The 27,575-nt window shown below is 36.3% G+C and overlaps 1 pseudogene; it reads right to left on the bottom strand.

Moving 5' to 3' along the window:
* Positions 1 to 25,003, bottom strand: LOC147634530 (uncharacterized; annotated as a pseudogene).
* Positions 25,004 to 27,575: the final 2,572 nt, after the last annotated feature.

Genomic DNA, 27,575 nt, shown 5'->3' with positions numbered 1-27,575 from the left:
TTAAAAACACATGAATCGGGCCAAGCACTCGACCTTTGAGCTGGGTAGAAACATGTCCATGTTACATGGAGTGTGTGCACATGACATGGTACCTCTTATTCGAGGATAAGTCTGCGGCCACTCTTCAAAGTGTGGGACATCGTCCAACCAACTCTCTTTTAGTCCACTCCCTTTGTCAAGCCCTTGGGCTATAAAACCCTGCGATTCTGTATAAACAAAACATAAAACACACAAAGACACAGGCACACTAACTCAATGCCTAACCATTGAACAACTCAAGCTCACCCCTGAGCACAGGGGGATAGTAGCATCAAGACTGATATGATGACTAAACATTGTTTATTTCACTTTTCTTGTAGGGATGTACCTGACAAACTGCCTTAAGCAAAGGTGTGGAAAGTTCCTTGTGTCCCACACCACCAGCACACACACCCCTGAGCACGGAGTAGTTTCAAGGCCTCGTCCTCAAAGGTCTGAGGAGATCTACCTCAAACTAGCTCATAAAGTTACTTATATAGGCCTCTTATAGATTAACTTAACCTAAATGACTTAACCTTGGTTAGCCTTGGGATGTAACATACTTTCCCCCTATCCTCGATGAATGAATCTAGGGAATCGACTCTTCAGACTACACACTGACACCCATGTAGCCTCAACCTCATCCGTCCTTTCCATTTGATTAAGTACTTTCAATAGATTGTATGCCAAGTCCATCTAGTACGTTGATCCAGAACCAACTTGGTTTCCATTGGAATATACCTAGTCATGTCCTGGAGGTTAGGGATTTCCTCCAATGGTTCAATCTCATCACCTTCACCCAGACGTAATTTCGAATGATTGATGGGAAACATATGGGGAATCTTGATTCTAGGAGATAGTGCTAATCGGTAAGCCATGTCACTAATCTTCTTTATGATCTGTAAAGGACCACAACATTGAGAAATAACTTGTAATGCTTGCCAATCCTCATCATCTTAGAGTCCTTTGGGACTTTAAGATTCACCCATCAGCAAATTTTCCGACATCCAAAGAGGCTTTTGAAAAGCTGGATAAGCTCTTTAGAGCTCAAGCAAGAAACTCCAAGGTTTGTCTATAGATAGAGTTCTATATATTCACAATGTAACCACATGAGAGCTTTGACGGCCGTGTGAAGTGAAGTCTCTAATGAACCAACTTGCAAGACTTAAATCAAATGTGGAAGAACATGTGGCCTTTGCAGTATTAAAAAAGTCAATGCCTGAGAGCACTACGACAACCTCATCCCCACACTAAAGAACCTAGGTAATCTCCCCTTGGAAGGTGTCATCCTTCAAGGAAGAATAAAGAAAGCTCAAAACCAAAGAAACAAGGGGGGACAACAAAAAAGAGCGTAAAAGGTATAAAATGTTTCCTTTGTGGTAGGATTAACAATAAGAGAGGTACAAAATGTTTGCTTTGTGGTAGGAACAACAATAAGAGAGGTACAATAAAATCAATTCTTTGTAAGTCATAATAATCATAGTAATTACTCTTAATTACTTTGATAAAATTCAAAATCGAGAGTGCATATTGGAAAGCCATTGCACCATAGAAAGAGTGTAGGAAGTAACCAAGGTTACAGGGCTTTGCCCAACCGCACTTAGGAGCATAAAACAGCTCAAGCAAGAAGCTAATCTTTTATAACCTAGCTCACAATTGCATGGGCAAGATGTGTCACTCATCTCATAAATGATTGTGCTTGGATTCTCATAGGAGATGATGTTGCCACATAGCCACACTCCAAAGCTCCACTCTAATGCCACCATCGCACTCCAAAGGAAGCTCGACCCTCCTCTCACTCAATCTTCCTTTCTCACATGCACTCGCACATACACAATGAGCATATAATAGCTCTAATTGAATTGGGCAAGCAAGCAAGACACACAAGAGAGCAAGAGAGTAGAGAAGAAGAGCACTCTATTAGTTGCATAAGAGAATGAATGGTGAGAATACAAATTTACCCTTATCTTGGCCCCTAGCCTTACACCTTGGCCGGCCATACTTAAAATATAGGTCCATGGCTATCTAAGGCCACCTAGGCTTGTGAAAGCACTTAATCTAAGCATGCAGTCACACACGTAAAATATACGATGTTAGAGTTTTTAATGTCAACAGCCAAATGAAGTGACGACTGTCAATGGATGGCGTCGAATGTTGGAGAGGTGTCCAATGAGGGTTATCAAGCCCCCCTTCTTGATGTAGATTTCATCCTTGAAATATGTCAATGAAGGTTTGTCAAGGTTGTTCTAGTTTTGCATGTTGGCATTTCGAAGGTATTAGGAGGTCTACAAGGCAACATGATATCACACATAAGGTGCTCTTGTGGGAAACATCAAGCATAATGCAAACATAAATCAAGCACTGAGAAAAGATTTTTGTTGACTGGTCAAATTTTCTAGTTAAGACAAGGGTAATGTTAAGGTTGGTCCAAATTCAATCTAAACTAATATGGAGCAAAAAGCATGCCTTGGTTTATGAGCTTAGTCTCGATATTACACTATCACGTTGGTGAAACCATCTCTAGCTATTATCTCGCCTCATAAATAAAATTGCTAAGTGATTATTATATGTGTTCATTTTCATTCTAAAAATATAAAAGTAGGACACCACCCTGCAAAGACCCAAGCAATGGCCCAGAGACCTCATACAAGAGTATCTAAGAACCACTAAGTATCTCTATAATGATGGTTGTTTTTTTTAAAGCCCTTTATTGATAGTTTCTTGGCCACAAGGTCCCATCCCATGGAGATCAACACTACGGTTCCAAGGCTCCATCACGAAGAGCCAAAAGCCCTACCTAGATTGCACATGGCGATGGTTATCTTCTTGTGGGTTTTTTAATTTATTTTTTCTTTGTTTTTTATTTGTTTGTTTTTTTTGTCTAGACTAGTTTCACTTTCACAATTCACCTAGAAGCCTCTATTCTAACTAAAGAGGGCACACTAAGGAAGGTGGAGTACTTGGCATATTCCTTTGGCATACTCTAAGGTCGATCTCAATGAGGATTGAACTAGGACCAAAGTTATTACACTTGCAAGGTGGATTTTGGATTAGACATGGGTCCCATTGACATTGTATTGGAATGTGATTGATTGGCTACTCTTGGGCCTTTCACAACAATTTTATAGCTTGGATACATGAGTTTTATGCATGGTAATGAAGAGATCACATTGACCAAAACTCATATTCTAAGGATGACTTTGATTAATGCTACATAACTCAAGGGGGAGATAAAGAGTATGGGATGCATATACATGTTACTCAAGGAAGAATACAATAGTGACAAGGACAAACTCATGCATGAAGGTGTGAAGACGTTGCTCAAGGAGTATGAAGATATATTCCAAATTCCCAAGTGCTTTCCATCAAAGCGAGAGGTGGATCATGGGATAGATCTTGAGCCACATACCAAGCCCATCAACAAACCACCTTACATGTTAAAAAAGGTGAAGTGTAAAGGAAAGTATAAGAGTTTATTGATAAGGGAATGGGTGACTCCTAGTTAATCACCCTTTTCATCTCCCATGTTTTTAGGCAAGAAGAAAGATGGCACCTTTTAGATGTGTGTGGATTATAGAGATGTAAACAACTCAACAATAAAAAATAGATTCCCTCTCTGACGGATTGATAATGTACTTGAATGAGTTGAAGGATTCATGCCACTTCTCTAAGATTGACTTGAGGTTGGGATATTATCAATTGAGGATCAAAGAGGGTGATGAGCACAAATGGCTTTTCATACATTGAAAGAGGCCTTTTTTTTCATTACTTGGTCATGCTGTTTGGGTTGTGTAACGCACTGGCCACATTTCAAGCATTAATGAACAAAGTGATTTAGACTTTCCTTTACAAGTGGATACTTGTGTTCTTTGATGACATATTGATCTATAGCAAGAGTGAGTAAGATCACCTGAGACATGTAAGGGTTGTTTTAGATGCTTTGTGGGCTAATAATTTCTATGCAAAGGAGAGTAAATGCTCATTCATTTCACAAGAAGTTGAATATATTGGACATATTATGAGCAAACATACTTGTGTTCTTTGATGACATATTGATCTATAGAAAGAGTGATAAAGAGAACTTGAGACCTGTAAGGATTGTTTTAGATGCTTTGAGGGCCATCAAATTGTATGCAAAGGAGAGTAATTTCTCATTCATGTCATAAGAAGTTGAATATCTTGGACATATTATGAGTAAATATGGCATTATGGTTGATCCCAAGAAGGTGGAGTGAGTGTGTCAAAAATTGGCCTACACCTACAACACTACTCAATTGAGAGGGTTCTTGGGCTTATCTTCATTCTATGGTAGATTTATCAAGAGACATGCACATATTGTCGCTCCTCTTATGGATAATCTTAAGAAGGAGGATTTATTTTGGGAAAATATTGCCAACAATATCTTTGAGGAGCTTAAAGGAAATCTCACATCATCAGCCCCCCCTATTCTTGTAAGTGCGGTCTTCACAAAACCATTGTGGTACAATCCCGATGCATGTGGAAGAGGTGTTGGGGCTGTTTTGTTCCAAGGACATGGAGGAGTGATTGCATTTGAGAGCCAAAAGTTAAACGATAAGGCGATGGCTATGCATGTCTATGATCAATAAATGTTGGTGTATTTCATGCCATCAAGAAATGTTGGTGTATTTCATACCATCAAGAAATGGCAGCACTATTTGTATGGGAGCCATTTCTTTATCAAAAGCAAGGAAAAATTAGGGGCTATTTTTAGCCCAAGGTTATTTTAGAGGGGTCTTGATATTGTCGAGCTATGTCACTAACTACAAACTTTTTTTAGGAAAAAACCCCTTTTTTTGTTTTTAGTGTGTTCTAGAGATAAATTTGCCAAAAGTACACTACATACTACCATATAAGATGGAAAATTTCAAAGCTTCACCTAAGTTTCTTAGCTTTAGGTTCATATATAAAAATATTCACCAATCCATCTATACTTATACTATTTATTTTACAGGTGTCTTATTTTTTACCATGGTCATAGAGTATGCCAGTATTTCTTGTCCTAATAAAATCTTTCTCTTAAGCAAAAAAATTGGGTGGTCACTATACAACATTATGACTTTCAAATCTCTTACATGAAGGGAAAGGAGAATGTTGTAGGTAGATGCATTGTCACACATTTGGGCATGTTCATTAATGGAAATTTTAATGGTGCATAAAGATTGGATCATAAAGACACAAGAAGATTATCTTTTAGATGAGAATGTTGTGGGTATATGCATTTGGGCATGTTCACTAATGGAAATTTTAATGGTGCATAATGATTGGATGGTGAAGATACAAGAAGATAATCTCTTAAACGAGAAAGTGGCATCATTATGGCAAACTTTATAGCATTGTTTTCCATTAAGAATTATCACATTACAAGCTTCATAATGGACTCATTTTCTATAAGGATAAGATCTATCTTGTGCCTACATTAAGCTACAAGACAATGGTGCTGGATGAAATGCACTCTTCTCCATTATTGGGGCACATGGGGCTATTTAAGGCCTTTGATAAAGTGCATGAAAGTTTTTATTTTGGAAGGGGATGTGGAAGGATGTGCATGCTTTTGTGACTAGTTGTCTACCATGCCAACAAAACAAGGATCCCACACATAAGCCTAGTGGTTTGCTTAAGCCTTTGCCTATTCCCGAGGGAAAATGGACGCACATTTCTATGGATTTCATCATGGGACTTCCTCACACAAGGAGGGGATGGGATAGCATATATGTGGTTATGGACTACATAAAAAAAGTACCACACTTCATTCCTTCTAAGGTTAAATTTTCAGCATCTATGGTTACAAAGAAATTTGTGGATCATCTATTCAAATTGCATGGAGTACCACAAAAAATTGTGAGGAATCGTGATGTGACATTCATGAGTTCATTTTGGAAGACTTTATTTGAGATCATGGGGACTGTTTTGACTCCTCACATAGCTCATCATCCCGAGACTAATGGGAAAATAGAAAGGGTTAATAAGTGGGTTGAAACTTATTTAAGGCATCATTGACATGATACAAAAGGTGTATGGGATGAATGTTTTGCTATGGTACACAAGGTGTATGGGATGAATGGTTTGCCCGTGATTTTCTCATTATAGCACACATCACAAGAGCATTGGCATGTCACCTTATTAGGGACTTTATGAGTATAAAGTGAATATGCCAATGATGGATCAAAAGCAAGGAGTGAATCCCAATGAAAAGGAAGAGATGGATACACTCTTACAACAATGTAAGGCTAATATGAGGCACTCTCAAGAAAGAATGAGGCACTATGCAAATGGCCATAAGAGACCATTGGAATTCAAGGAAGGGGTTCAGGTTTTCTTAAGGATCCCAAAGATAAGATATGGTGCTAACACCAATACCAAGCTAGCTCACCAATATTATGGGCCATACAAAGTTGTGAGGCATGTTGGTGGTGCAGATGCATATCAATTGGAACCACCACACCTACTATAAATATTCATGATGTGTTTCATGTATCACATCTTAAAGCTTACCTTGGGCCGAAAGTGCTTGTGCATGATGAGATACCTCTAATGAATGAGGAGGGAATGATTGAGTATGTGCTGGAGATAATTTTGGGCACAAGAGAAAGGGTCTTTTGTAATCAAACATCGGTGGAATATCTAGACAAATGGTGAGGGTTACCTAATATAGAAGCTTCATGGTGGCAACCTACCTCTACATTGGAAGGCTATGAAGGTTGTTGATATGAATGCATTTTAGGACTCAAATGGGGTTTGAAAACAATGAAATGGCTCCATCACCCTCAAACAGTAAAAAGCTTCCATTTTAATTTCCTCTCTTAGGTTAGTAGAATAGTGGTTCAAGAGCTCCATCACCCACATAAATTGGTCTAGGTAAATATCATGACCTAATCCACTTCTTTGAGAATTCATATGAGCTTTATATGAGGCTAGGTGAGCTAGGCAAAGGCTCTAAATTGCTATAGCTGTAGGCGATAAAAATGAAATAAAATATGGTTTTATTAATTAAAAAATTAAGTATCTATATGAAGCCATTGATGAATCAGAGCTTAGGCATAATGTTAAAAATGTATTGAGCTAACTTTAGAGCCAAATATAAGGTGATTTTTTACATTAGTGGTGGAGAAACCAAAAAAAACGTTGAGCTATAATTTACACTAAAATAAGGCATTACATGTTTTGTCATCATTTTGGGGTGACTATTTTAGGGAATTTCTCAAGATCTTTTAAAGAGACATCTTTTGTGTGAGGTCTTGGATAGGCTAAGTGGATATGGTGATAGCTCAGTAAACTATTGAAGCATGCCATGATTAAGACTTGCTCAAAGTTGGAGAAAAAAAATATGTTTACAAGCATCTCACCATCACATGTATGATGTAAATAGTGATGGTGTGTGTGATGTATGCTGAATCTATGTGAGCTCAATGTTTACAAGCATCTCACCATCACATGTATGATGTAAATAGTGATGGTGTGTGTGATGTATGCTGAATCTATGTGAGCTCAATGTTTTATTGATGCTACAAGAGTGTTGTAGAGCTTGGAAAAGTTTGGATTAATCATTTTGAATGCATATGTATTGAATCGAGAACACAACTACATAGTGTGGAGGACAAGGATAGATGTATGATAAGGGTGATCACTTTTGCTCACTCTCAAGCGAAACAGGACATCAATGTAAGTGTGCAAAGTTGTGGGTGGGGTATCTTGATCAAGATATGGATATCACTCACATCATGGCCCCCAGAGCCAATAGCCAATATCTCAATCAAGGTCCCACACATATCTCAATCATCAAGATCCATGTCACTCTACAAGACACCATTCCACTTAGGGATCTTGATTGAGGTAACTAGCCGTTTGGGATGCACATCAATGCCACAAGGGATTTCAGTCAACATATGCATAATTGCCACTTGGATCTAGATTGACCATGTACTATAATGCCATGTAATGAAACCATGCCCCTTATGACATCAACCATGTATCTTGATCAAGATACTCAATTGCGATCTCTACCATCCAAAAATACCCAATTTTGATCGAGATACATAATTATGATCTCTACCATCCACATATCTCAAACTAGATATGAAAATGTGATATCTAGCATCACGAATCTCAATCCTACATTGATGTGATCTCAGTCATCCATGTATCTCAGTCAAGATACTTAGCCATTCATGTATCTCGATTAAGAAACATGGATGCAATCATAACTATCTATATATCTCGATTATTATGACAATAGTTCAGGCTGAAAGGAATAAAGTCATAAAAAAGGAGGAATTTGAAAGGGAAGCCTACTTTGCAAAAAGGAATAGACCGTAGCAATAATGGTGGAAAAGGAGGTGGTAATCAATCCGGATACATCCCAATAGTTATAGTGGTAGTAATCTTCTTATATTTTTTTCAAAAAGTCTAAAGTTGCAGTTGGTACAAGCCACTTTCCACTACATTGGGTGGTGTCATGTGTTCTTCCAAAGCTGGGCTTACCATGGCATATTGAGTAGTGAAATAACCAATGGTATATATATACATATAATGAAACATATCAATGTATCCATACATATAATGTATACATACATACATACACACACACACACACATACATGTATATGTGTTTGTGTTTGTGTGCATATATATATATATATGTATGTATGTATGTATGTATAATACCAATGTATTTGACTTAAGAATGTTATCTAAAAGTGTATAGAATTTTTTAAATTTATTCACGATAATGTTGGTACTACCCTCCTCCCTGCATTGTTGATAAGGAAACTTTTTTAAAATTGAGGTGTTTGAATATATAGTTAATCAAAGAGGACACATCATGAATGATATACATTAAACTACCTTAACTAGGTTCTTTTCTTTTCTTGAAAATAATGTTCAATTTATATCAAAAGTGTGAAATTGACTTACTTTATCTAGTTAGAGAGGATACCTCCAAATTCATAAGCATGTGGAATTACAATTCTCATATTTAATCGAAGCTAAACCTCCTTTAAATCTAAACCTCCCTTGTATTTACTTGAATATAAAACTCCCTTCTCTACTTATGTATAATAGCGATGATGGTGTATAAAAAGAAGAAATGGCATCATTCAAGCTTATACGCTATGTTCTACAATTCAAACAAGGAAACATTATCACAATCAAAGTTTCTAGATTCTCCTACAAATAGTTCAATTGAAATATTTTGAAAAAAAAAGACATAATTTTTTTCAAAATTTTTCTTATGTAATAATGTGTATTCTTTTAAATTTCATCAATCTGCACATCTATCCCTTTAACATGATTATGAAATTGAGGGATTATTAGAAGATTCAAGATTCTACTACATAAATACAATAAAGTGTTGCAATTTTAAATGCATATTGTTTTCAAACTCTCCAACTCGCACATTCATTCCCTGTGATATAATTTAGTTAGAAGAACTCGCTATCCCCGTCTTGAGACCCCATCTCCTCTCCTTAGCAAATAGCCATGACCCCCTCTCCTCTCGTTAGTGCGACAAACACAAGAGTAGGCTGGCCTTGGGTGCTAAGGCATTCATATGGGCGGTCTTCTTTGGGCTCGATGAGAGCCAAGATGATTGGATCTCTCTTTGAGAGTTCATGAAACCAGCCAATAAGTATGATGACGACCAAGTGGGCCTTGTCCCTAATTTATTTAGATTTTTGGATGTGGACTCTAGTGGCTTCTTAGAGTTGATGAGTACATCACCCCCCACTACTTACTTGATACTAGCCTCCATGTGTGTGACTCTTGTAATGCCCCCATCATGATGTTGGGCTACACTTTTAAGACTTGCTGGGAGGAGTGCATGTTTGCCCACAATGTCGAGGGCAACACCTTTGAACTTTGCCTATAACTACTATACGTCTAGAACCTTCGCACACCACCATGATTCTCTCATTGACAACAACAACACCATGTATAACTTGCTCTTGTAGAAGACCAACAAGACCCAAGTACATGACTAGGCCAAAGGCATGTTATGAAAATCAAAGGATAGTCAAATGAAGTTATATTACAAGTACAAGGTGGGGAGATGAGAAAAGACGAGGGGAAAAGATAGACCACTCCAAGGCAACATATAAAGGGAATTCAAGATTGTCAGCTACTACTACTTGCTTTCAAGTTAGCTATCTTTATTTCTATTTGGAACGATAAGTAAGTCAATCTTAACTCAAAATCTTTTTAGTTCACTACTTGAGTTCATAGTAGACCAATTTTGTTTTGAAAACGTAAGGACTTGAGTTGATTGATGGAATGATCTAAAATGAGATTTTCACCTTGGTTAATCATCTTGGGTTGTGGCCAAATTGTCCCTAGTCAACCTTGTCATTATAGAATAGAACTTGATTCCTTCCAGGAGTTAATTTGTATGGTCTAGGAATATGTGATTTCCCAAGGTGTAGGATTTAGCTTAGGAATACCATTGTTCTCTTGAGTAGTAGGACATTGTCAAGATCTTAGTTGTTAGCCACCATTGATTAAAATTTGGATTGTTTATTGTGTATTATAGAGAAGTGATTGTTTTTCTTATAGAAAAGTGAATGTCATTTATGGGATTATTTATTTTGGTTTTATAAATATGTTGCCCAGTATGGTCTCAAAGTGTGAATGATGACAATGATAAATTTGTGAACTAGGGAAATTCCCCTAGGGTAACCAACATGGTGAATGCCTTATATGGGATTAATTATTTTGGTTTTATAAAGATTTTGACCAACATGGTCTCAAAGTGTGAATGATGAAGATAATTTTGTGGACTAGGGAACTTCCCCTAGGGTAACCATCCCAATGAGATCGGTTTAGGGCAACCATTCCGATGTGATCTGTTTAGTGATCGGTCTAGGGAAACCGAGTACTCTCCACCTGAAGAAATTAACTCTAGAAATACCTAGAGATCAAGGAAACCACCTTCATTGGGCAACCTACCACCGGGCGGGGTGAGGGTTCTTTCTCGTAATTACAAACTTGAACTGGAAAGGTCTTCCATAGCAGGAAGAGGGTGCAGGGGACACTTCTCATTCTACTATATGTGTGATTTCTTGCCATAGCGATTGTAAGCTCTAGATTGTTACTCAAGATGTCGAGGGTATGAAATTATGATTATTCTTATGATGAATTTCTTTCTGTGGAATGACTTGATTGGAAAAGAATGTATTCATTAAGGAATAAAGAAACATGTTCACAAGAATAAAGAGTAAATCATGTTGTAACTTGCATCAATGAAAACAATATGCGTAATAACTAAGGGAAAACCTCATGAATGGTTCTAGTCATTGGGAAGCAAGAGGTCGGGTGTATCTGTATGAGTAAGGTGTATCCTTACAAGAGATTAGAAACCAAAATGATATCTTTTGATATATTAGGTAGTACCCCCAACCTTGTGTGGAGATCACTTATTAATCGGATCGTCCAAAAGAGGCACCCATTAGATAGCTCTCATAATGGGTTGGGATTGATCTTACCAAGTGGGGTGGTGCCTCCCTTTCCTTGGTGACGGGATGGGTAGGTATCTTATAGTCTCGCTTCATATGGAAGATCAAGTGAATGGTATAGATCTTTGAAAGTTGATGAGATGATTACCTTTGAAATATTAAAATGAGCTTTTATGGTTGAATTTAGACTACATCATCAAAGAAGCGTAAGACAAGGAAGGGGGGGGGTTGACTCTTGTTTAAGGAATGAGCTGATAGACTAGTTGAAGGGTACACCCCAAAATATATCATAGTGGGAAATAATAAGAGCTTTGCAGCGTTGCACTTCATTCTCCTCAATGCTTTGGTAACGTCTTAAGCAATTGGATGTATAGGCTAACAAGCTGCTACAACTCAAGAAATTGGCCTAATGCGATTGAGAGACACAATGACATGGGTGGGTGTTCATTTGCAAAGGGTTATTCACTATATCTCCATATATAACCCCGCCACCAAAGAAGGGATAATCAAGGATAATGAAAATAGGAAAGTTCTAGTAAAAAGTTGAATGTGGACATGGTGCAAAGTGCCTTGAATCTATGAGTCCTCAATAAAAAAAATTCAATATTACAAATCCAACAAAGAAGAATAAACAAAACTTGGAGGAGTGACTAAATGCCATGGTCAAAAGGGGTTTGAGTTTGACGCTATAGAACCAAAGTACACGATGGTATCGGTTAGAGATCTCCATTTAAAGATAATTATGCAACAAGAATATGGCCATCCAGTCAATCAGCTAAGGTCATCCCGCCAACATAACATTGAAGAAGTGCCTGTAAGATGATGTGGATGTCTTGGAAGAAGTGCATACGTAGCACTTCAGCAACCATTAGCACAAGTGGAGAAGCAGTAATAAGAACCACCACTACCACCACGAGAGCTAGGACCATAGCCACGACCTACACCACTACCAATACCACCATAACAACCTCTACCTCACGGTGGAAATGACATTTTCACACTGTGTGTTGCTGCCATAGCTCTATCCAATCAAGACTCTAGGGGTGTCAAGAGCAGGGAGAGTCGCAAAGCTACTAACACTTGGAGATAAGCTAAGAAATGCTTCTTCCATACTAAAGAGTCTTTGAAAAGGCTGAGAAGGAACCAAGAGGCTTTGCAGAAGCTGAGAAGGAACCACAAGGATCATCTCAAGCTTTGCAAACAACGAAGGCAATGAGATACATTAAAATGGACTTGCCAACAAAGATGCAGAGATCTTAAATGTTCATGATGAAGATATTTCAAAAGCTAAGCTACTAAAAAGGTCTTAGAAAAAGAGCTCAAGAAGTGGGTAAACGAAGTGTTAAGCGAAGCCACAAAAACGGGTGTGTTACCATGCTCTCTGCCAAATCGCCTTTATAATCCTTAAACCTTTCTACTTCTGTATTGACATGGGTGTGTTGCCATGCTCTCCCAAATCACCTTTGTAATCATTAGACATATCTACTTTAATATTGACATTCTCATTTTTTCAACATAATATTATTTGTACACAAATCCACTACCACCACATTGCATCACAAGAATCATTAATGACATCACATTGTATACACATTTCTTCGTTGGCCACATGGATTTTTCCCATGTCACTCTATAGTTTGACACTCCACGGAACATCTTTGATTTACCTCCCTTCATCCAAAGGTACTAGTGTTGCATTCTCCAATATTCTCAAGTAGTACTAGTAGATGAAGAGTTAATGTTGGACTCGAGGGGCTCACCTAAAAAAATGTAACCATACCACCTGAGTTCAAATGAAGGGGTTTTTTAATTCAAAAATTTAAGGTAAATTTACAAAAATACATTTACACAAGGGGTTTTTTTAATCGATTTTGAAAAAAAAACCCATAAGTCCATAAAGAAAAAGGGGTCATTTAATTCATGAAAATTTCATAGGTAAGGGGTTTTTTTAATACCCCTTGAATGCATGTGATACAAAGGGTTTCTTAGTAGTGCACCCCCCTAGATGTTGGAGCCCTATTGCAGAGATACCACATTGACACCAAAACCAATAATATAAGATATACTCAAGCAAAGTCTACAAAAGCTATCAAATGTAGGGTGGTACAAAGTAAAGAAAAATGGAAAGACATTTCGAGATCTACCACCACCACAGTTCAATCTCTACAATCCGAGGGGATCATACTACTACACCATAAAGTTTTTACTCAAGTGCAAACCAATGTGGCAAGAAGGGCCTATTTAATGAACCAAATAATGCTTACCCCAGTGTGACGAGATGAAGACAAGAACCATTTTGAAAATGTTGGTTCTTTGAGAACATCAAGCCACCAATAGTTGGAGACAAGGAACCAAAAAAAAGAAGGATTCCTCAACATCCATTTAAATGACCTCAGCCAAAAAGAGAATTCTCACACCACCCCCACTATGACTGCAATCTTCATAACCATCACATCATACTCTTTTTGTTTCTCCTCTATTTTCTTCTATTTTCACTAACTCTCTTGGAACCTTGGAAAGTATAGCAACTCACAATGATATAGAGCTTGAAGAAGATGGTGAAGTTATTGCAACTACCCAAAAGACCATTTATCAGCATTGGTGTGCTCTACCTCCTCTCACTTATAACTTACACACAATCTCTCTATAAAGCTCACCATCTAGGCTTTGAGGACGGAAGATACTTAAAAAATGGAAGCATGTTAAGCTATCTTGCACCTCTTATTTTTTAAAGGTCTCTTATACTATTATTTTGATGTAATTAATACTATGTTAAGGCAATTAGGATAAAATCAATGTAACTACTCTATGATGTCAACGTATACACGAAAGTGGGTGTCACAAAGCCTGTAAACCAATGGTGGAATATCACCAATAATCTCACCACTATGCCAGTAGTATTAGTATAGAATCTTTCACCCAGATAGGTCTCACTAATGTCCACATCACTAGTTCATGTACTTGTATAAAAAAATGACATCTATTGATATATTATTGAAAGACAAATCAAATTGACAAGACATAAAGAAATGTACCTTCTTACCTAGCTCTTGCTTGGGCTTAAACTTTGAGCATTTGCATCTAAATGGTTTAAAACATAAAAGAGAGAGTGAGTACATATACCATTTTAGTAATAAATTACTTACGAAATAGTTTTAAACATGGCATTGTATTGGTGGATTACAACCTCCCTCCATGGGTGGAATTCAAGAAAGGTCATATAATCCTTTATCTCCTTGCATTAGGTGAAATATGGACTCTCATTTTTGCCCCTTAAGGATTTCCACACCTCCTCTCTCTAGAAAAACGGGCTCAAGGTCAAATTTTTGCAAATCAACTTAAAAGTGAGGGGAGTTTGGACATTTTGAATCTACTTTTTGAGACCTTTACAATGATATATAATATGATGGAAAAATTTGATTATTCAAGAAGTCCCCAAATTGGTGACGGTGTGGCATGTTACTTACCATGTCATCACCAATTTGGGGACTTCTTGAATATTCAAAATTTCTTATCATGCTCTATATCATTGGAAATGTCTTGAAGAGTAGATTCCAAATGTCCAAACTCCGCTCACTTTTGAGTTGATTTGCAAAAATTTCACCAATGAGCCCATTTTTCTAGAAAGAGGAGGTGTGAAAATCCTTAAGGGGCAAAAATGAGAGTCCATATTTTGCCTAATGCACCAAGGAAGTATAAGGTGGCGAACATGAATGTGTATCTAAAGCCTTTGATTGAGGAGCTTAAGACACTATGGCAAGGTATCAAAGTGCATGATGTCTCAAGGCCAATAAATAGGTGTGACATAGAGGTGAAAGGAGTTTTGCTTTGGATGATGCATGACTATCCTAGGTTCTCAAAGTGCTCAGGTACATACTTGCACTTTATAACTTTAAACTTTAAACTTGTTTTACTCTACCTCTCAATCATCTCAATTTTAAAATAGGTTTGGCAACCTCTGGACATCATGCATATCCGATTTGTGAACCATCACTTGTTTCGGAAAGATCCTCTACACTAAAGAAAGTGGTGTATGAAAAACATCATTGATTTCTCCCACCTTCGCATCCAAAGTATGTGCAACATGATGTCTCACCACTTGTGATAAGAGGTAGAGATTGATTTGAGACATGGAGAAACACCCCAAATCCACCACCCGATGGGATATCAAGACACTCAATCTTCTTTCCACTTTCATAATGGTGTTAGTTGAAGATCAATTATCTCTTAGATCCCATGCGTATATTCAAGAATGTGGCAATAAATATTTGGAACCATTTAATTTGGTAAAAGAGATACCAAGGGTGCAAGGGATGGCTTACAAAACATTGGACGCCTTCAAAGTGTAATGCCAATTGTAGGTGAGAGTGGTAACATGGTTTTACAAAAGACACCACAGGTATTAACAAGAAGAAGCATAATAAGGTGAAAAGTGTGATTGTCTCTTTTTGTACACCAATGGGAGTAATGCATTCATTGAAGGGTACCTTCACAAAGACCAAAAAGAAAGGAGAGGTACAATTATATAGCCTCAAGACACATTATTGGCACAAAATATTATAGGTATTCAAATATTCTTTTATTCGATTTCTTTTTATGGTACATAATTTGTAGGCTCATATACTAACTTCCATTTTTTTTCTATGCATAATTATTATTCCAATAGAAATAGTTGGTTGTGGAGACAACAAGGTGAGAGAGGCTATTTACAAAATGGGAATCTTGGTGAGGTATGAATCTTCTCTTGAATTCACTATCTAAGTTATATTTAATATTTGGTATTCTCATGCAATCACAAGTTATGTATAATAAAAAATACACATGATTGCTATGTATGTAGGTACATATCCTTAAAGGAGATAGATCCTGCATCCATTGAGATGGCTCGTCTCAATGCTATTGAGGTAGTGTGTATGATTGAGGAAAACTTTCCTAGAATAATTTTCACTAGCCAATTGCATCTTGTGGTGTATTTGGTTAATGAAGTGGCACTTTGTGGTGTTGTTCATGTTCAATGAATGTTTTTTCTTGAAAGGTTCATGCAAACCTTAAAGGAATTTATGAGACAAAGAGCAAAGCCAGAAGCAGACATGGAAGAGGGATGGTTGATGCAAGAGTCTCTTGTGTATATCTCAAAACATCTCTCTTGCATAAATCCTTCCATGCCACAATTGTGGAGAAATGAGGAGGATGACCTACTAATCACTAATGTGCCACAAGGAAAAGGAAGGCAACGAAGACTAGATGAAGCATTAGGCCAAAAGGTGAATACATTCTACATTCTAAATAGTCTCGTCACGAGGACGTGGATTAAGAGATACAAGGATGCAATCAATAGACGAAAGGATGACCGACTAATCACTAATGTGCCACAAGGGAAAGGAAGGCAACAAAGACTAGATGAATCATTACGCCAAAAGCTGAATACATTCTACATTCTAAATAGTCCCATCGTGGGGACATGGATTGGGAGATACAAGGATGTAATCAATAGACGAAGGATGAGAGAAGAGATTTCAAAAGAGCAAATAGACGCTTGCCATTCCCACTCGGCTCAGAACCTCTCCCAAATGTGATCAATATAGAATGGCTTCGTAAGACAATATCGATGGCATCAAAAAACGGAGAGATAATCATAAGAGAAGAGCATGAGAATGCATGAGGATGTGACCCTCAAGTAAGTATATTCTTCATCTCTATTTCATGCTTTGATTGTTATATACGTTGTTTAATGCACTATACTGAATATCATGCTTTTGTTTAATGTTAGTAAAAACTATATAATGTAATATGGTCAGAGGGAAGACACTTTCGTACAAAGCGTGTGGATTCTAAAAGAAACGCATTTAATTGTGGTGTGATGGAAACTTTTGAGCAAGAAAGTCAAGCTAGTAGACATGATACCAATGTCATAGAGGACAATCTTGAGTATTATTGAACTATTCATCAAGATATTCTTGAGTCTATTTATCTTTGATGTCAAATGGTTCATGGTGATATATAGAGGTGCTCAAGCAACCATGAAGAAACATCCAAATGGGTTTTTTCAAATTGATTCCACCAAGTTTTGGAATGATGAGAAAAATACATTTGTATTATCTCAACACTACCAATAGGTTAGTAATCCAGCCAATCACCAATAAATCTTGATGTAGTATAATGAAATTATAACCCCTTTGCTTTGTGATTTTAGATTTTGTTTCACGTCGATAGAATTGATCCAAAGTGGTGGTATGTTATACAAGTTTTCCCTCATTTAAAAAACATCTTTCAAGATCAAGATGTTAAGGCTGAATCTCTGGATGAGATGCAAGTACTACCTCAAATCGACTCATTGAAAGAAGAGGATGACGAAAATAAAGAAAACAAGTTAGAGGAGGCCGATCAAGAGCATGAGGAACATCAATCCAAAGAAGATGATGAGTCACCATCGATCATGATAATGATTTATTGGATAATGATAGTGATATTGATATGGAGCCCCATATTTTCATTGAGATTTCATTAGATATAGAGATTGCTGAAGAGCAACACAAATGGATCTATTACAAGATGGGATAGATTCATGCTCTTGACATTGTTTTTGTAATTATTTCTCTTAAAGTTTTTAACTATTTTTATTTTTCTTTCAAACATGACTTTAAAGGTTTTGATGGATGTGTTTTTAAAACTATCATCATTTTCTGTATGTATGTCACATGTATAACATAAATTCAATCTTCAACAACTCGTTGGAATTTTAAATCACAGTATAGCAGCAACAAAAATTTACTACTATACTCGCTGCTCAGCAGCAACATTACAGTATAGCAGCAAAATTTTTCTACTGAGCAACAAAATAGCAGAGCAACATTTCGTTGCTATTGTCACTGCTTGGTAGTGAAATTTTTTTGCTGATCATAGCAACAAAATAGCAGAGCAACATTTCGTTGCTATTGTCACTGCCACAACATCCTGAAGGCCTAAACGTTGCTATGCTCGTGACGTGTTGTAGTGACGTATGTATGTATGTATGTATGTATGCCTGTGACGTGTTGTAGTGACGTATGTATGTATGTATGTATGTATGTGTGTATGTATGTATATATACACACACACACACATACATGCACATGCACAAAGACACACACATATATGTATATGTAAATAACACATAGCCTATACACGGTAGATGTTCAACTACGTTAACTAGGTTTGGGTATTTATTAGGAAATATGTCTTTTTTTTAAGTGTTGTCTTTCTTTATCTAGCTAGATTAAAGGATACCTCTAAATTTATAAGTATTATAAATTACAAATCTCCTAAATACTTGAAGCTAAATCCTCCTTATTTACTTGTGTATAATAGTTATAAAGAAAGAAATGGTTATGATTCATGCTTATAACTATGTTCTACAATTTGAACAAGAAAATTTTCTACAATCAAAATTTCTAAATTCTCTTGCAAATAATTCAATTGAAATATTTCAGAAATATGACATAAAAAATTTAAAAAAATTATTATTGTGTAATGTGTATTCTTTTTAAACTCACCAATACATTTATCCCTCACTAGCCAACACATTTTATCCCTCTATAGCATGATTATCAATTTTAATGACTTTTTAGAGGATTAAAGGACCCACCATATAACGCATTAGTTACAAGTTTAATTGTGTATTGTTTTTAAATTCTACACCAATCGAGATAAAAATTTATTAAATAATTATAGTATTAAATGTGTGTTTGTTCAAACTCTCTAGCCAACATATTTGTTCCCTTTAACAATTGTGTTAAAAGAACTAATTACGTAAATACAGTAAAAGATTGTAATTTTTGAACATATACAAAATCGCCATCATATACATGTAATGTTGTGTAATGATGAAGAACAAATCTTACCTACATGATATAGCTTTCTAACTATGTCCAAATTATTTGGCTACCATTTCTTAGTCCAAATTTCTTCACACAAAGCTTCCAATTTATTAATGTGAAGTCTAATGCATGATCTCTCTCTCTCTCTCTCTCTCTCTCTCTCTCTCTCTCTCTCTCTCTCTCTACTAATTACATGTGCGTAGATGCTATACCTCCACCATATAAGATAAGTTATTTAAATAATATATGGTTTGTTGTTGTCTTCATGACCATTTTTTACAATTATTGCATCGTTGATCATTCTTTGCAAGGGATACATTATTTATAGCACCATTCCTTGGTTGTCAAAAGCTTATAACATGTCCAGATGCATCATGATATTGATAAGGAAAAGGCTACAACGTGAAATCATGAGAGAACAATCTATCATATAAAAAAAAGCATTCTTTTGATACATTAATTTGAGATATTAAGAGTTTGACATAGTTTATTCAAATAAAATTTAGAAAATTTACCTAAGTTCCAAAGAAACATCAAAATCTTTTATGATTTGAGTTTTCTCCTTGGAAGCACAAATGTTTGGAAAGGTCTCCACAAAGTTGCGCTCCATGGTTACACAACTTGAGAAAATGCTTGACTAGGCTTCTACAATCTAATTTTAACTTGATAAGTTAATGTATGCACATGATTCTCTATTCCTAAAATTTCTAATCATTGTAAGTTGCATATGCCAATAATACCTTGAGGGAAAAAACAAGTGTAGTGCATGCAAACAAATGAAAATTTTAGAAAGGAGTGTCACTTTCATTATCCATTGTCCTTATCCTTTAAGCTCATTGGTTTCTTAAGGTAAGTTTTACACATTTTGTTAACTTCCCATCTTTGTTAAGACTTAGAGGGTTTATGTGTTAAGGTTAAGTACGTGATCTCCCACAAGGCTCTACATGCACGCAAGCTATTATGAAGCTGATAATTCAAACATGTAACCCATTTCTCAAACCCAAACTCATGATGAAACCTTTGCATCAAATCACACCTTTAGAAATCACGTCTATTCAGCCAAAGGCCTAGGAAAATACAAAAAAGAGTCCTACGAAAAAGAATCCATGTTTATTACCATACCCAATTAGGACTCCAAGGCCAAATGTTCTCATTGATGTTGTGATAGGTGAAGGAACCTTGGCAGACCATGTGGCCAAGAAAATGAAGGAAGCTTGTGGGATAATGTAGCACAAACACAAAGTTAGCTAATGAGAACCTGGGTGATCTTTTGAAAATTAGGGTCCTCATCTACATGATCAACTATTATTACAAAAGATGAGTTTTTGGCCTAATTATCCTATGAAAAATAATTATCTTAAATTGATCATCAATCAGGATACCAATAGATTCAAGTAAAATATAAATACATCTTGAAGATGACTTTTTGGACCAGATAACACTACGATTTTATAGTCTTACCATTTGGTTTGATAAATGCTTCCATAAATTTCATGTGTCTCATGAATAATATACATCATGGTCATCTTGAGTATTTATATTTGGTATTCATAGAAAACATATTTGTCTATTCTAGGAAATGAAACATCATAAAATCCATCTATAGAAGGCTTTTTATCAAAGCTTAGGAACAAGAAGCTGTATTGAAACATGTCCAGATGATTCTTTGCCAAGGACCAAATAATTTGCCTTAGTGGGGTGATATACACATGGACCATGACATGGTCGAAGTAATTATTCTAGAATGACCATGTAAAAGCACATGGATCATGACATAGTCAAAGCAAATGTTTCTACACATGGATCTTAGTTGTGTCCGAGATGTAAGAAGCCTCCTTAGCTTAGCCCAATATGGGAGAAGACACATCAAGGACTTTTTGAAGATATCTAGTCCTCTTACAAACTTGACTAAATAGGATTTTTTATTCTTATAAACAAAGAAATGCAAAATTCATTTGAATTCATCAAAAAAAAAGGGAGAATTGTATTATAAAGATTTTGGAGATCGGTAAACATTTTATGGTTACTTGTTGTGACACTAGTAGGAACCGCATAAGTTAAGTATTATCCCAATATAGGATAGTCATAGCCTATGAATTCAATAAGCATGAGAAGAGACATTATACTCATGACCTAGAACTTCTCGGGTGGTGAGGGGGGGCGGGAGGAGGGAGTGTTTTCACGCTATATACAAAATTTATATATCACATCAATTCAAGGGCTATATCAAATCTCTTATCTTTTAATTTTAAGTATTTAAAATGGCCCCTTTTTCTATACAAACAACATTTTTCCATAATTCATTAAAAAACCTTCTATAAATACATTTTTGTAAATTTATCCCCAAAAAAGTGAGGTAAAAATACCTTATTTTGGGCTCACTTGAGACATTCACATATATTTTGGGCTCATGTGAGACATTCAAATATATTTTTAGTGAACCCCCAAATCTTTAATATTGTACTGCTTGCCCCAAAGCATTGAAGACATTTTTTGTTGTGGAAAAACAATTTGAATTGAGGACATACTAGGTCTCAAGTATTTATCTACCCCCAACTCTCCTTTTCAATAGAGATAATGAAAGTAAATGACATTGTTATATACAAATAAAGTTGTCTCTTAATGGACACAAGAAGAAATAAGTTGATGCTCTTAGCAAAAGACCCTTGTGCAATGTTATCACTATAATAAGGTTGGAACTAAAAGAACAAGTTAGGAATGCATTAAGAATTAACACTCATTTTGACTCCATTTTTCAAAATCTAGCTATAAGGAGTGTTGAATTCTTCGCTTGAGAAGAATTCACAATGGAAATATCTACTTCAGACACATATTTTACATATCGAGGATAATACAAAATATGATTATTTTAATATAATACTGGCATAGTATAGCTCCCATATTTTTTTAAATGATTGAGGATCTATTTATAAGTGAGGGAGGCCACTAACCAAGTCCAACTGGGTTCTAGAATTTTCCAAGTTTAGTTTGACTCAATTTGGACAAGATTTGGACCAGTTTGGCTCCCTTTTTATTTTTTTTGATCCAGGAGAGAGGAGAGATAAAAATATCACATTTTTTTTAATTAAAAACCCTTCAACACATGTGAAATAGGTGTCTACATCAAGAGTCCCCCTTTCCTTACCAAGGTGTTTATTCCAAAATATCACATTTGTTTAGTAATATCTCATAATTTTTAACTAATAAACCTTGTACTCAGTCAACTCTTCATCTTATGTGAATATTTACTCATTTTTGGGTATTTTTTTTATTCTTTTGGATTTATCTCATCCCAACAGTTGGATTAATCCAATTGGCCCATTGGAACCTTAATTGGACTTCTGAAAATGTAGACCTTTGGCTAAGGTCTCTTATACCATTTTCAATTAATTACTAATACACATTAGAAAGTTCATTTTGAACTTCTGTTTCAAGGGAATCCATTTTAGACACTAGGAGGTTTTTTATATCCAAAGATATCTCAATTTTGGATTATCCCTCTCTAGGCCAAAATAGGGTAAAACAATATCTTTTTTCTATCTCAGAGAGGGGAATAATTACAAGAACAGAAGGGGAGGCTCTTACACCTTTACACCTCAAAACCTAGAGGTAGGAATCTTACCGATTATTCCTAAAAATTATGAGAAGATTATTTTGATAGAGAAGTCTACTTCCTTAGAAATTTTTGGATGCTACCCTGGTTATGCCAACAACCGAAGGGGTTACTTTCATACATATGCTACAGTAGCATTGTCTCTAGGCATAGAGAAACTAGAGGAACTAGAAGAGTATGGCAAACACCATTTCCTAAGGTATAAACGAAAGCCAGAACCACAAGAATTGCCAAAGTGATTAGAATGGAAAGATACATTGTAAAAGACTTATGTGTTACGTCTATCTGTCCAATGATGATTAACAAAAATATTTTGTTCTCTCCATTTGTTTTGTTCTTCTATGGCATCTGAGTTTTTAAATGCTTTGGAATGCTTCAATCTCTTCCTTTCCATATGTATGAGTGTCTGCATCAGTTTGGATGACCTCAAGGCTTCTTTTTTATGTAGCTGTTGAGTATCCTTCTATAGAACCATTGGAACACTTCTTGTAGGTTGTTTGCCTTACTTTTTCCACCATCATGTTGTGTGTGCATGAAATATGCATTTCGAGCCATATAGTGTGATTTCTTGAGTCCTTGTGTGTTCCAAATGCTAGGATCTCCGTACTTGTTTTGATAAAGTAAGGCATGTGGTTGTAGAGAGTATGCTGAATAAGAAAATGTACAATGTAAATTAGTATCGAGGGCTAGGAAACAACAGTAAGCTAGAAACATACCATGTAGTGTGTAATGTTGGTGTCAGTCCAAGCAGCTCTGAATGCTTTTTTGAATGCTTGTAAGTTGTCTTGAAAGCTCTTTTTGTCTTGTTGGTAGTAGTTGACTTTCTCACACATTTGGAACAGAGTATCAATTGAACGCCAAACATCTGCTTTGACATTCTTTGAAGCACCTTCATGGTCTTTCAGTGCATTATGAAACTTTTTCCACTGTTGGTATTCGATTCGACTTGTATAGGTTGTTGTATATTACTTTTCTAACTTTGTAGGTTTGTGTTGTTGATTATTCATTGGCTTGGAAAGAAATATTCTTGCCTTAACACCTCCAATGGAGGGCTTCATTGGAACTTCCTTTTCATTTGATGACTTTTTAGTGTCCTTCAAAATCTGGACATTACCTCCATGTAGTCCAATTTCTGATAGCACCTTCTCCAATGCACAAATGGCTTCTTTCCTGTCTGCTACATTCTTGATCTTCCAAGAAAAGCCAATGTGGAGATATACCAATTCCTCTATGATACGACACAAAGCATAAAACGTGCATATATGCACATTGGAAAGAGGAATCTCAAACATTGGTTTAAAGTTCTCATCCAAAATTAGTCTGTTCGGTGGTTGTCTCCACCACTTAGAGTCCATCTCCCTTGCAGAGTCCATGCAATAAAGGCATGGAGACTTTGCGTTGGCCCCTTTGCTTCAATTAAATAAGCACTTGAGAGTCTTTAAGTCACCCGCAAGATTCCATTGCACTTGAAATTCCCCCCTTTTCTCTACATGGACCATCTTGGTTGCATTCATCTATTCTTTGATGAGATTGGGGATATGTGTCTGGTGAAATATCCAAAACAAGGATTCATGGTCCTCTTTCTTGACCTCAAATGAACCTAGCCACTCAAACTCCACACTAAAATACTTTGGATCATCCCTACTGCAATTACAAAGAGCCCTATTCATAAGAGTTATTGTGACCCTTTCCATCTTTTTCTCCTTGATAATCTCGCACTCATCAAGTTTGATGACAAGCTGAAGTACACCTCCTATCTCCTCAAATGTAATATCATAGAACTCCACCATTCTCTTTTGCAAGAGCTCTAGGTCCATGAATATATTATTGTGTTCATTGTAGAATATGCTGCCACCTTCTCCCTTAAACTCTTCTACAATATGGTATGAGTGACCAACATAGTGAAGCTATTCTGTGTTTAATTACTCTCTATGTCTCCAAACTTTTGTAGGTGTTGGAAGTAGTTTTGCTTTAATGCCTTTGGCCTCAAGGAGTGATGACACTGACTTCTAGATGGCACTATAACCCTTATGACTGACTCCACTTGAATCCATGGCAGATTGAATATCCGCAGCAGCTAAAACTGTATTGTTGGTTTACAAATTCATCCACTATATCTCGTTGAACCACCTTGAACTTCTTCTCTTTTATCATTTCTCTTGCCATTCTTGATGTCATGAATGGTTTTAGTTGCTTTGCTGGATTAAGATTGGGATTGATATTCTCTTTGTCAGGACGTATGACAACCCTACAAATACAACACTACTCATTACTAACGTAGAGAACATGTAAATCACAAAGAAGCCCAGCAAATAGAATAATATTAACTGTTAACATAAAAGACATGAACGGGAATGCATTCAGTGAAATCTTACCTTATGGCTTGGATTCTCTTCTTCAGGCCTCCAGAACCAAGCCTCAAGTTATCGACATTTTTGAGCTTTTTTTTCCATATGCACCATCCCCAATGATTGTGTGTTTTTCTCTATATTTGCAGAGGTCACTTCTTAGTTTATTGATTTGACATTCTTGTTCTTCCAATCTAACTTTATGTGTCTTGCATTCACCAAACAAGCCAAGAAGCTCATTTGCTAAGTGTTGTGAATAATGCCTTTCTCTTTCTTGCATGTAAGAAATTGACTTGCAATATCCTAGTAAGCCTGTGGCGCCATCACCTGCAAAACGTAAGAGAGTTGTGGGATTTTAAAAGGGAGGATGTGAAGCAGTACGGGGGGTCAATAGGATAGATGGAGCCATTACACTAAAGGTCTATGTGTTGCTTCCCCAACAACCTCATATGATCGTTAACATCTGATGAGAGAAATAGTTGTCCACTTCTACGTTTTTGAATGGGCGCATATGCACTATCTAGATCAATGTGCAGATGGTACTTTCTCTTAATGCTTTCATGATTAGACTCTTCAATAGAATGAGTGTGTACATGGTTGTTCTTCATTGGAGCATTCTAGGAATGAGTAAGTATACTATATGATGCAGAGTGAAAGAATATGACTGGCTATGGTGAGAGAAGGCTTATATTTTTCTTTGGAAATTGGAGATGAAGGTTCTAATTCCCTCCAAATTGTCTTCCCTGCAATAATATCCTCCTGAACTAACTTTATTCTTGTAGTTTCAAATGTATCATTTCAAAGAAGGTTCCAACAAACTTTAAGACGACCGCCTGGGAGAAAATTTACCTCTGGCTCAAAGACTACACTTTTATGACTTTTACATTCTCTTTATTTTAATATTTCAAGATTTTTTCTAGAGAGAGAAAATAAGAATCGACCATTTTCTTTCAAGGCCCTACGAATGACCTCCAAAATGTCCTAATGCCTACTAAACAACATTTGATAAGGATCCTGCCACACAAAGGGACATTATCGAAGGCCAGTTTCTTCAAATGATGAATGTCACTTCAATAATGAATCAAATGAGGAATTGAGAATCACCATCTTGTTCTGATGAGAAGGTTCCAAACAAACTTTAAGACGGCCATCTTGCTGAGAGAAAATTTACCTCTCTGGCTCAAAGACTACACTTTTATGACTTTTACATTCTCTTTATTTTAATATTTCAAGATTTTTTCTAGAGAGAGAAAATAAGAATCGACCATTTTCTTTCAAGGCCCTACGAATGACCTCCAAAATGTTGTAATGCCTACTAAACAACATTTGACAAGGATCCTGCCTTACAAAGGGACATTATCGAAGGCCAGTTTCTTCAAATGATGAATGTCACTTCAATAATGAATCAAATGAGGAACTGAGAATCACCATCTTGTTCTGATGATTATGTCTACGTTCCTCCGGATCCTTCCCTCTCTTCTCTCCCATTATTATCATCTCTTAGTTTCCCCACTAACACAAATCACTTTTAACCTTGCTTATGATTTTCAAAAACAAAGTGAGTAAAAAACCCCCAAAAAATGCTCACACAAAAATAAAAATACAATAATTCGCAATAAACTCCACCCCCCAGTCATTAGAAATTCCCAATAAACTACTAACCTTTTCATTCACTAACTAGCTTTTCTTATTCCTTCCGAAGGAACAAAAGACCATTGAATGTCAATCAACACCCGAGCAATCTACAAGCATGTCAATTCTTCCCACACAAAGGTCTTCAACGCGATCACAAGGATGCGATCGCCATCAGGAAGGGGGGAATGTTAACCCATTCCTAGGGTTAACAAGAACTACCACCATTATCTTACATCAAGGAGTCAAGATAGATACACCAAAGGGTTATACATTTAAGAAATGAAGCAATGGTGTCCAAATCTACAATTTGGACGGGCACCTATAATGGTCCGATGGAATACTTAAGGCGATTCCCGCTTCAAGAGTGTGTGGTAGTAAGTTGGGATGACGTCCCAACTGATGTACTTCATGGATATATTATGAGAGTATTCATTGTAATAGCATTAGGCCTGTTATAAGCCTAAAGTGCCTGGCCAGCCAACAGTTTAAGTAAGTGTGAATACTTATGGCCATGTATATAAGTGAATTTCTCTCATAATACAATATATTCTCCCATTGTGCAATTGAGTCTTGCTCTAATCCTCTTGCTAATCTACTTTATTATTTAAAAAAACTATATTATAAGGCTATTGTTGTGCTAAAG

The sequence above is a fragment of the Cibotium barometz genome, chromosome 10 (genome assembly GCF_041138505.1).
Source record: "Cibotium barometz isolate CiBa-2024 chromosome 10, ASM4113850v1, whole genome shotgun sequence".
NCBI classification, from domain to species: Eukaryota; Viridiplantae; Streptophyta; class Polypodiopsida; order Cyatheales; family Cibotiaceae; genus Cibotium; species Cibotium barometz.
Note: the sequence above shows the minus strand (reverse complement) of the source record. Positions and strands in the feature narration are given on the sequence as shown.